The sequence below is a fragment of the Amblyomma americanum genome, chromosome 2 (genome assembly GCF_052857255.1).
Source record: "Amblyomma americanum isolate KBUSLIRL-KWMA chromosome 2, ASM5285725v1, whole genome shotgun sequence".
Classification (NCBI taxonomy): Eukaryota; Metazoa; Arthropoda; class Arachnida; order Ixodida; family Ixodidae; genus Amblyomma; species Amblyomma americanum.
Window position 1 is genome coordinate 63,647,315 of NC_135498.1, and position 11,786 is coordinate 63,659,100.

Below are 11,786 nucleotides of genomic sequence, written 5' to 3' on the forward strand. Positions count from 1 at the left end.
GATGAGCCCTTCCCGGCGACTTTTTCATGCTCGCACCCTCCTCCATCGCTCGCATCTACGTATACATGTTGAAAGATGGCTACTGGTTAGATTCTTTCAGGCGTCAAGCAGCTACCAAGGTCACGGCCAACTAGCCGCGTAGCTCCGACGGGGCTGGAAGCTTCGCCCCAGGAGCGGGGGCTGGCGGAGGAGCGCCGACCTTCCAACGTGCAAAAAGTGACGACAGGAGAGAGAAAAGCGCGAAGGCGCTGAAATTCAAATTTTGACGGCATATAACTCAGCTTCTACAAGGAGCATTAGAAAATTTCTTGCTGGACAGTATTCGTAAAGAGGCATGCTTTAACCTCCCAGCCATACTGCAACTTTATTAGAGCCCCTTTCAGTACCCCTTTAAAGCTTTTATAGATAGAAAGCATTGATATCTGTCTTTACTTGATTTTCGAAGCAACAAGGGCCAATTTTGGTGGTCGCCATGATGTTAAGCACAATCAGTTAGGGCTGGACATCGATTTTGGTCCAAATCGGCTGAAATAAAATTTGGTGGCGACCAGAGCCAAATTTTGGAAATGAGCAGGACCAGATTTGGAGGTTACCACTGTGTTGGGCACGTAGAATTATGGCTGGGCATCAATTTTGGTCCAAATCGGCTAAGGTCAAATTTTGGGGTAGGTCGTGTCAAATCTGGAGGTCATCATCGGGCTGAGCGCGGTCATATATAGCTGCGCATCAATTTCGGCCTAAATAGGCCAAGATCAAATTTAAGGTGTGGGTGGGCCAAATTTTGGATATGGCTTGGGCCAAATTTTTATCGGGACCATCATGCTGGGCGCGATGAATTTCGGGGGCAGCCGGATCAAATTTTCTGGTGCCTAGGTGCTTTACACTTTCTTTAAATTAACAATACGCCAGTGTTGCTAGATGTCAGCAAAAGAAAGATCAGACGGAGAAGATTCTTTCTCGGTGCTGGTGAGCGTACGAGTGCTTTCGCAAGAAAACCGACGAAGTAGTGGATAGCGTGACAGTAATGTTCCATGCCACGGCCGCGTTAATAAAAATGTACCCTCAAACCAACTCGCGAAACCATGCTCGGATTTACCGCGTTCACAGTAAAGATGTCTCATGTGCAAATAATAAAATAATCTGCGGCAGCAATAACATTTCATGGAACTCAATTCATCAGTAGTTTGCAATGAAATGGGGTAATGAGTGACAGCTTTTACGGAAGTTGTGAGCATTGACAATATTCTCCATAAAAGTAGTTTCGGTTTGCGAGTTTAGGAAGTACCAGCACCGAAGTTAATATTCTTTTATACATTTTCTACAGAACCGTAGCTCTTTTGATGACTGATATCTCAATTTCCGCAGCCATTGGAGAAATGAAATTGCGTCAATTATAATTTTTCTTATACTGTTTCGACTTCATTTCTTGTTCAGTTTTTTTGTGCGTATGAGTTTTGTTTCAAATGCGCAACTTTATAGGCCTTTAATACCACCGGTGGAGTCCAAATATTTGCAAACTTGCAGAACTACACTGTTAACTCGTCTAAATTACTTGAACCTTCGACTGACAGACAACTGTGATATTAACTCCGCCTGAAAGATGCCGTCCGCGACGCCTCCGCAAGAAAAATACTAAAGAATCGAAGAAGTGATTGGTTAGCTTTGCACATGTGCTACAGAACATAGCTGAAATTTGTGCTCAGAACTAGTTAGGAGAGTGGAGTAAAACGCGAAAAAAACATTAAAAAATCGCCTTATTTTTATAGTTCACAGGCAGCAAAATTAAATACCGTAGAGTTACTTGGAATCGTACAGGGAACACTTTAACTAAATATAAACAGGACAGCTGAATGTTCATATATGAAAACTTTAGAATATAAAAAGCCTCAAAATGTCGCACTACACCTCACACTAAGGGCGAATTCAGACAGTCCTAGGAACACCACCACATGGCCTTTACAAATTCTGATATTGCGTAGGTCTGCAGTCCACTTACACAAAAATCGCTCTTAGGCCACCAACACATTATTTGTCAGCCTAACCGCATGACAAGCACTGGATCCAGAAAGATGCAGAATTCAACAAAGAATACTTTCCTTTTTATGAACCGCTACACACTAAGCACTTCACTCAGCATTTCCATGAAGTCTGGCTGCGCTATTATTTAAGTTTCTCTGCTTTCTTTTGAAAATTGAAAATTGGTATCTTTGGCAATGCGTTTTTGTGCGTGAATGTCACTGTAGTTTCTATTTCGATGTCTTCCTTCGAAGATAACTTCTCACTTGGTTAGACTCCTAGCACGTGAAAACGAGTTTATTCACGAGATTTTGGACTGACCTTATTCCAATGCCAGCGTTCCTTAACTATTTGTTCCTTCGTCGCCCCAAGGAGACTGTAAGACTCTGTAAGGCTTAGCCTGTAAGAAACACTTCTGCATTTTCTTCGGTTCAAGCCCTCCGACTTTCTTGACTGTTTTGTAGGCTCATTCACATCGACAAAACGCTTCGCATCATTATTGCTCTTTTTGCTTTTTCGAGCTTTGTTCACTTCTTAAAGGCCCTCTGCCATCCGTCCTTTCTTTTCGAACTTCCGGACCTCCCTAAAAATCGAAAAAGCAAGGTCAGCGTTTTAGATGAAGCGAAGAAAACGTTATCTTTAATTTAGCCCCTTCAAAACCCCAGAGTGTTGTTTTGCGCCAGGCGTGTCGGGTGGAAAAAGTGTTTCCCTTTTATAATGTGACGCGCTAACATTCTTGGAAATTGCGAGAGCTAAGAGGAATAGCTAAAGGAATAGATAAATAAATAAACACTTACGTCATCCTGAACTATTTGGTGGGTTGCCCTATCATTGTTCTAAAGAATGTGCCGCGCAGAATTTCGCCATGTCGAAACTTTTTTTTTCTTGTTCGTCCTCGTTTGTTAGCACTAAAACTTTCGTCACGACATACCAACTCGCCCTAAAAACCACTCTGATCAAGGATTTTTACCGCTTTTCGACTGCTTTCTTCACGAGAGGTCTCCACCGCAGCTGTTTTTCTTCTAAGAAGTCAATAATGTCGGCCTTAAATTTGCTTGCGGTGGACATGTGGAGGACCATGCCAGCAAAATATTCATTTAATATGCTGGTATGTTTAAACATTATTTGGCATGAAGTAACAAAATACCGTCTATTGCTCCAGTTTCTACTGCATCTTATATTTTCTCAGAGGTCTAATTAGTTATAATCTTTCCATCGCACACTTTACCAGAATTACTAAGCATTGCAATCGCCCACTGCGCTTGCCTAGTGGATATATGGCGATAGGACACATGGGCCTAAGCTCGCCGGGCTAAATTGTAGTCGCGGCAGTCGAAATAAAACCGAGTGTATTGTGTACTGTGCGATCTCGGTGCGGGTTAATGCACGCGAAATGGTCTGATTTGTTGTGGAGCCTTTCGAAACGCTTTTTTTCTACTCTTCATTTCACTATTTCTTTTATTACGTCTCTTATGGTGCGGATCAGGTGTACACCAAAAAGGAGACATAGTTCCACTATCATCATCAGCCTGATTACCCCCACTGCATGCAGGGCAAAAGCCTCTCTCATATCTCTCGAATTAACCCTGTCCTGTCCCAGCCGCGGACCGCATCTCCGCAACCTCCTTTATCTCACCCGCCCCCCTAACTTCCTCCCACCCCTGCTACGCTTGCCTTCTCTTGTAATCCTCTCTGTTACCCTTAAGGATCAGCGGTTATCCTGCCTACCCATTATATGCCGCGTCCAAGCCCATTTCTTCCTCTTGATTTCTACTAGGATGTCATTAACACGCGTTTGTTTCTTCACCCACTCCGCTCTCTTCCGGTCTCTGAACTTTACCCTATTATTTTTCTTTACATAACTCGCTGCATGGTCTTGAATTTAAGTTGAACTCTTTTCATTAGGTTCCACGTTTTAGCTCCATATAGGTGAGTACCGGCAAGATACAGCTGTTCAATTCTTTTCTCTTGAGAGAACACAGTCGTCAGGGCAACCTTTAGACTTCAAACAAATGATCAGCCTGGTTTTCGTAAAGGATACAAGAGAGTACACCATATTCACACTATAAATAAGGTGATAGAAACATGCGCATTAAAAAACCAACCGCTATATATAGCTTTCATAGATTTCCAAACAGCATTTCACTCACCCAAAATCTGAGCAACCATGCAGGCATTTCGGAATAACAGTGTAGAAGATACATGTAAAAACATTGGAAGATATCCATACTGACTGCGCAGCTACTAAAATCCCACATAAAGTTAGCAATGAAATTAAAATAATGGAAGGTGTCACACAGGGAGACACCATTTCGCCAATGCTATTTAACGCCTTTTAAAGCGAAAGCCTTTCTTCGCTCATGAGTGGCGTGGACGAAAGTTGTAGACAAAGGCAGTCCGCAAATGTGTCCGCACGAGGTGTCAACCATAAGGACAGGGAATTTGGGGGTAGGTAGCGGTAATCGAACCTGGGCAGCCGGCGTGCACGACGGGGACGCTGCGACTCCGCCACAATTCAGCGTCTGAAGCTGATAAAGGCTCATCTAGTGAATGAACAGTTGTTGAAAATGTATCTTGCAGATATGTACTGGGGCCTACATGAGTAATTCTGAGCGTGCTCATTACATATGCGACAATTAAATCAGTACCAAATGTCTTCCGTTTCCTGTTAATTTCCCCCGTGCTTGGCGCGCAATCGTAGTGCCATTATGCGACACCCACTGAAAAACCCCCTGGCCCAGCATATGGCGCAATGCATACTGATAAACGAACCTCTCACTGTAGTTGCAATATTTTAACTGCCTCTAGATCTGAGTGGAAAATATGCACCGTCTACTACAAACTACTTTACGGTCTGTTCGATTTTAGCCTGTGCACAAAAGAGCTAAAAGTGCTAAATGAAAAAAGGTGAATGTTCATCATAAATTGTTACCTCGGTTATTGTCTTGGTGAGTTCTGATTTTTTTGCCATTTCACACTCCTTGGTGATGACACTATGCAAGTTCAGTGAATATACTTGCTCTAATGCAATTACAGGAAATTAGGAGCTTGTAGTGACCTGTTTGACTAAGCCTTTAGGCATGCTACCTGATATCATAGTGAAACAAAGCTTGAAAGAAACTGCATATACTATGGACACCAGATGTTTGCTTGTGTCTTCTTTCAAATGATGCCTTAGACATTAGTGTACATGTACCACGCCATGGTATTTTCTCTATGACTGGTGAATAATTTATAATTGCCTTTCTTCTTGTTTCATTATTATCAACCAAACGATGGCTGCGGCGGTTGGTTTTTAGGTGATGTGAAAAGCAAGAAAACTGGTAATATAACGGCTGATATGGCATTTGTTGTCATTCCAGCTTTTGAAACAGGCTGTTTTGGGTGTTATAGTGAAATAAAACTGCATATCAACGTTTTTATTGTAGCCTTTTCCATGCCTCAGCAGACCTAAAGGCCAACTAGGCATCACAGCCATCATTCGGCTGATTAAGCGTAAACAACATGAGGGAAGGAAATGAATTATAAATTATTTAATGGTAGGCAAATACCACTTAGGGATTCATGTATTCGAATGTCTAACGCTTTCGCCTTTCCGCACGTAAGGAGACTTGAATGCCGCTCATAATTTTCTTACAGGAGCTATTCCGAAGCAAGGATACGAAACAGTTGGGGAAAAGAGTTAATGGAGAATACCTTAGTAATCTGCTATTCGCTGATGACATTAGCTTGCTAAGTCACTAAGGAGATGACCTCCAAAGCATGATCAATGAATTAGGCAAAGTAGAACGGTGGGTCTAAAATTAATATGTGGAAAACCAAAGTAATGTTGAACAGCCACTGAAGGGCAGGTAGTGGCCGCCGATCGCAATCCCCAGGCGGGAACAACTAAAGGAATTAGAAAGGGGTGGAGCGCATTTGGTCTTTTCTTTTAGACCATGAATGACAATTTACCAATATATCCTCAAGAGAGAAGTGTACAACAGCTGTATCTTACTGGTACTCATATATGGAGCAGAAACGTGGATACTAGCGCAGCGATCTATGGAAAGAAAAAAATGATAGGCGCAACATTAAGAGACCGGAAGTGGGCAGAGTAGACGTGGGAGCAAACGAGAGTTAATGACATCCCGGTCGAAATCCAGAGGAAGTGGGCTTAAGCAGCGCATATAAAGCGAATCAAGAAAATTGCTAGTCCTTAAGTGTGATGGAATTGATTCCAAGATGAGGTAAGCGTAGCAGGGGGTAGCAGGAAGTTAGACTGGCGGATTAGATTAAGAACTTTGCAGGGATACGGTGGCCGCAGCTGGCGAAGGGCAGGGGGTTAGATGGAGGGATATGCCAGAGGCCTTTGTCCTGCATTGGGTGTTGTCAGGCTGATGATGATGTTGATGATATGCGACAATCCTCTGGCAGGCAAACTAAAATCCAGCTGAATTTTTTTTCTTTTGGGGGGGGGGGGGGTGCTACTATAAGCCTGAACTCGGCACGCACATGAGTGGGCGAAAAAAGTGGAACAGCTATAAAAATTATTCAAATGTTATGCCTAACATGCCAGAATAAGTAACTTGCGCACTGCAGTACACTGGAGCATGACAAGGAGGACGAAAGCACAAAATGCAAAGTTTCTGTTATTAACGGACTTCCACACTGCGATGCATAACTCATTCGTAGCATCAAAAGCAGTCAGCAGTAGCACGCCGCACGTGAGAAAATTAACAAGAAAAAGGTTATCGATGAATGTGAGCACCGCCGCTGTCCTTGCGGAGGCAAAGACTCGAAGCGATCGTCAGCTTAGGACTCGGTGAAACGCATACTCGATGCGTTTTGACACTTGTGAGGTGGTAGGTAGCGTGGTGCGCTTAAACAATATACACAATTTTGATTCGTTGCCGTAATTTTGTTTTTATATTGTCTGACGGTGAAGCGGTACTCATAATTGTAAACGCCCTCTCATGTCCACGGAATTGTGGAGTCTACGCCACCTAGCACTGTATCGCAGTGCTCAGCCGTATTGTGGCACCATACAGTCGCGGCTGTCACCAGGAAAGAATAGTACACCGATACGGCGACTGGAGCGACCGAGTTAGGTTTCCGCGATCACGCAACGCCTCCATCTGCGAAGCAATGTACGGAAGTACACACATGGCACGATTTCTTGTGCGCGAAGCACGCCTTTATGAGCGCATAGTGTATATTTTAAAGCTCATTAAAAAAACCCGAGGAAGTAAACTACAATACAGGAGCCTCACATTGCACGAATGATAGCATTACATATCGATAAATCGCGACTTGGTTACACTTGCCTCTACATTGCTGCATTTATAAGCCATGTTTTGCGTTCTGCTGTCTTCAGCAGTGAAGTGAAGTGCTTTACTGCGCTGAAAATTTTACGCTTTTCAACATTTTAAGCCCAGTACTACCAAAACTACAGCCGCAAATGGGCAGTTTGGCATCTTTGCTGGTGCTCAGGTGTATTGGTCTAAAGAAATCGGGCCTGTTGCTCTGTTCATAAAGCTCGATGCCATCTTTTATGCTTGAATGATTCTACTTGTGTCCTTTGTCACCTAAACTTCTTTGTGTTCGGCTTTACCCATTCAAGTCAAGCCCTGATCACCAGAGGGAGCGAATTTTGCCCCTTCAGGCTTACGCTCAAGGTTGTGTTCCTACGCACCGCCTTTCAATTTTTGGTTCAGCGTACGCCTCTAACTAGTTCCTGGTAAAAATATCTTATTTATTGGAGATATTCTAATGCTCTATAGACTACATCGAAAGCTTTCACCGAACATTCACAACGTTTACATGGCACCTCAATTTTGAGCTAATGGGGCGCAAGAACATTTAGTGCGATAGCAATATAACCTTCTACCCTGAAAAAATCACAGCTGTATATGAAGCCTCTAAGATACGTGCAGAAATTAAATAAATACTGCAGCAAATAGGCTTTCAACCATGGCTGCGCGAACAGATCAGCATCGCTGGCCACTGCACGAGAGCACTGCGCTCATGTTTAACTGCCACAGTTGGTCGGTCGGTCGGTCGGTCGGTCGGTCGGTCGGTCGGTCGGTCGGTCGGTCAGTCGGTTGGTTGGTTGGTTGGTTGGTTGGTTGGTTGGTTGGTTGGTTGGTTGGTTGGTTGGTTGGTTGGTTGGTTGGTTGGTTGGTTGGTTGGTTGGTTGGTTGGTTGGTTGGTTGGTTGGTTGGTTGGTTGGTTGGTTGGTTGGTTGGTTGGTTGGTTGGTTGGTTGGTTGGTTGGTTGGTTGGTTGGTTGGTTGGTTGGTTGGTTGGTTGGTTGGTTGGTTGGTTGGTTGGTTGGTTGGTTGGTTGGTTGGTTGGCTGGTTGGTTGGTTGGTTGGTTGGTTGGGTGGGTGGCTGGCTGGCTGGCTGGCTGGCTGGCTGGCTGGCTGGCTGGCTGGCTGGCTGGCTGGCTGGCTGGTTGGTTGGTTGGTTGGTTGGTTGGTTGGTTGGTTGGTTGGTTGGTTGGTTGGTTGGTTGGTTGGTTGGTTGGTTGGTTGGTTGGTTGGTTGGTTGGTTGGTTGGTTGGTTGGTTGGTTGGTTGGTTGGTTGGTTGGTTGGTTGGTTGGTTGGTTGGTTGGTTGGTTGGTTGGTTGGTTGGTTGGTTGGTTGGTTGGTTGGTTGGTTGGTTGGTTGGTTGGTTGGTTGCTGAAAACAGGAACGTTTTTATAGGAAAGCAGTAGTAATAGTATATAGGCTGATAGACTGGAAGACGCAAGGACAGAGGTCCTGTTAACTTGGAGATCGAAGACGGGACAATGGCATAATGTGCATAATAGTATACAATGCCTGTAATGTTTCAATTTCATACTGACTGAGAGCGGGAAAAGAAATTAGCATGGGAGTCGCTGCGTTTCTTGAAGGAAATTTTGCACAGCAGAGCGCACACTCCTGTCGCTTCGTCCAATCAACGAGGCGCCAATGGAAAGAACAACCGCAGAGGACACCGGCCAACCCATTTGATGAAACGGAATTTGCAAACGACGCTTCCTCAAATGAGAGAAGCGGTGGCAGAACAGCAGGAAGTGATCTATTGTCTCAGGTTCGGCACAAAAATGGCACAATGGGGAAACCGCCAGGCCAGATCTGTGAAGGTAGGAATTTAGAAGGTGAACCCGGCAACGCAAACGCGTAAAAGAGACCTCTAGTCTGCGCGAGCACCAGTCTCTGCTACTCCAAGGATGCAGAAGATGCTGATATTCGGGAGATGACGTAAGAGCCGAGGCAGCAAATTCCTTAAATATCGTGTAACTGCGAAACCTCACCGCAGCTGTATATGCACAGGTTGGCACCACAGCAATAATTGAAACGCAGAGAGAGGCCCATGCTAGGGAATCTGCAACCTCATTTAACTGAAAGCCCATGCGCCCTGGTACCCAACGCAACCTTATCGAATTTAGATGGAGCGGGATCAGGAATTTAAAAAGGCGTAACGCCCGAGACTCAGTGGGGGGGGATAATGAAGAGCAAATGGGCAGAGAGTCCGTCATAACCACGACCTGAACGTCCCCTTCATCAACTTCTATCCGTGCTCCGTGCACAGAAAGCACTATTAGCCTCCTTACCTGCCAAACCCGCAGGTGGACGTTGAGCCTCTGAGATACTCGCGAAAGTAAAGGAAAAGTGCGTAACTGACTCACTGGGTCGTATGTTAGGCTAGGGCAACCTAAAGAGATTGAAAAATATTAAGCCTTTGCCTGCACCACATACGTAAAGCAGGCTTAACCCAAAAAGCCCAAGGGAAATAATTTTACCACCCGTAAGTGCGGAAAAGAGAAAAAAATGGGGGAGGGAGCTACTGTAGCGACCCACAGCTGGAGGAGCGGGCCAGGAGAGACTCCCCGACTCCCCTGATTTCCCCTGTGATGTAGCGGAGAGGATGGGCGACATGGATAGGATGAATGGTTGTCAGGAATGGGTTATAGAATTTGGGAAGGGAATGGGGACAGCGAGGTTTTTCTCTGATCCTTCAATTATCTCGACTGCACTGCTGGCCTGCCTGGCCAGGGTAGGGAGCGCGTCAAGACTGCCCAATGGTGCGCCCCCGCTCACGCGATGCGCGACCACCCACCAAACGCGAAGGGCTTCGACAGCGGGACACAGGAGAACCTAACCCGGAGTCAGCTACTTCGGGCCCTTCCACGACTTTCAGGGTTTTTTTCCAACCTGCCAGCTACTAACCATCGAGTTATTTTCGCGGTTTTCGCGGTAGTCCCGCTGATGACGATGATGATAATGATTTCTTCTCGTGTACCGCTTTCGGTGCACCTTTACTTGAGGTAGTTGCATGTATTTTTCTTTTAAGTGAGAGCTCATGCTGTGTATTGAAAGGAGACCGCCACGGCAGCCAAGCAGTAAACAGGCGGCGGGTTTATTGTGATCTGGCCGTGCGTCGCGTCCCGCTGGCCAGCGACTGCTCGCGCAATGCACAGCGCAGTGCGCCTTTATCAAGATACAGAGCGGAGGCAAGGCGGCCGCACCCCAACACCGACCCTTGTCCATGAGCTAGCCATTTGCTTCTCAGTCAAGCACTACAGCTTCCATACCATTATTAAAACTTGCTTGCAAGTTATCTTTGTGAACTGTCTTTTTCGCTAAGTGGCTCCTTCTAATTTTACATAATGCCCCTCTTGGTTTTATGCAGGAGCTTCACGTTTCGGCGAATTTTTGGATAGCTCCCCTTTCTAATGAGTACTTATATCCTGGTTCGCGTAGAAACTGTAATTTCATATATAACATGGCTGCTTTCGCCTGCAGTCTGTCGCTCGTTCGACTCTGGTACTGAAGGGTATAATTTGTTCACTTGAGTATCTAAAATTTCGAAAACGCCTTGCTCTAAGTCAATATTTCAGAGCGCATCTCTTAAGCGCCCGTTCGTGGCTTAAGCCGCGTCGGTTAAGAGAGTACTGCCGCTAGCTCATAGATTGCGCCAGAATGGTGGCGTGGGCGCGCCTATTGGCTATAAGCGCACCGTGGGCGCCTTCGTTCATCACTGCTGCAAGTGCGGAGTTAGGGTGGCTAGAGGAGGGGAGGTCTCTCTGCGGCAGCACGCGCCAACGCACACTCACGCGCTTCCTCCTCGCAGTCGCGCCACGCTCCACTCCTTTGGCGGACGTTGCTGTAAAATGTAATGCACGTGATAGGTTTTCCGCCTAGACCACGCCCTTCATAGTGTTGTTTTGCCAATACAAGCCGTCTGCTTCTATATTAAAGTTATAAGCCTGTACTTTTTCAAGAACGAGTGACGCAACCGGTGGAAGTCCTTCCTCTGCCGCTGCGGCTAAACGAGCTGTCCAAGCAGAGGCTCAGCACCGTGGACATCAGAATCCAGAGACATTTATGGCCAAAAGCGTTGTATTGTAAAGAAGTTGCATTAGCATCCATGAGCAGCAGTTTGCAGCATGTATGGCTTAACTTGAGGATGAAAAGCGCACTGACGAACGATCCTTTTCATGCCTCATTATCATCCTTCCCGATGTTGCAGCATTACACATTTAGTGCTATGTTGCTGCACCTTCATGGCTCAGAACAGAAGCAGAGAATGCGCATTTTCTCTCGATATCTTCGCTGCAAACCAAAATATTCTCCATGTGCTGCTTTCTATTGCGCACCCGGAACCTAGAAAATAGAATTTATGAGCCTGTTGACGGGCTTTTTATTTATGCATTCTGTATATACAGAGCAAGGCGCGATACAAGGGACCGAAACAGTGAAGAGCGAACAGCGCCCTTCTGTGTCTTTCACTGTTTCGCTCCC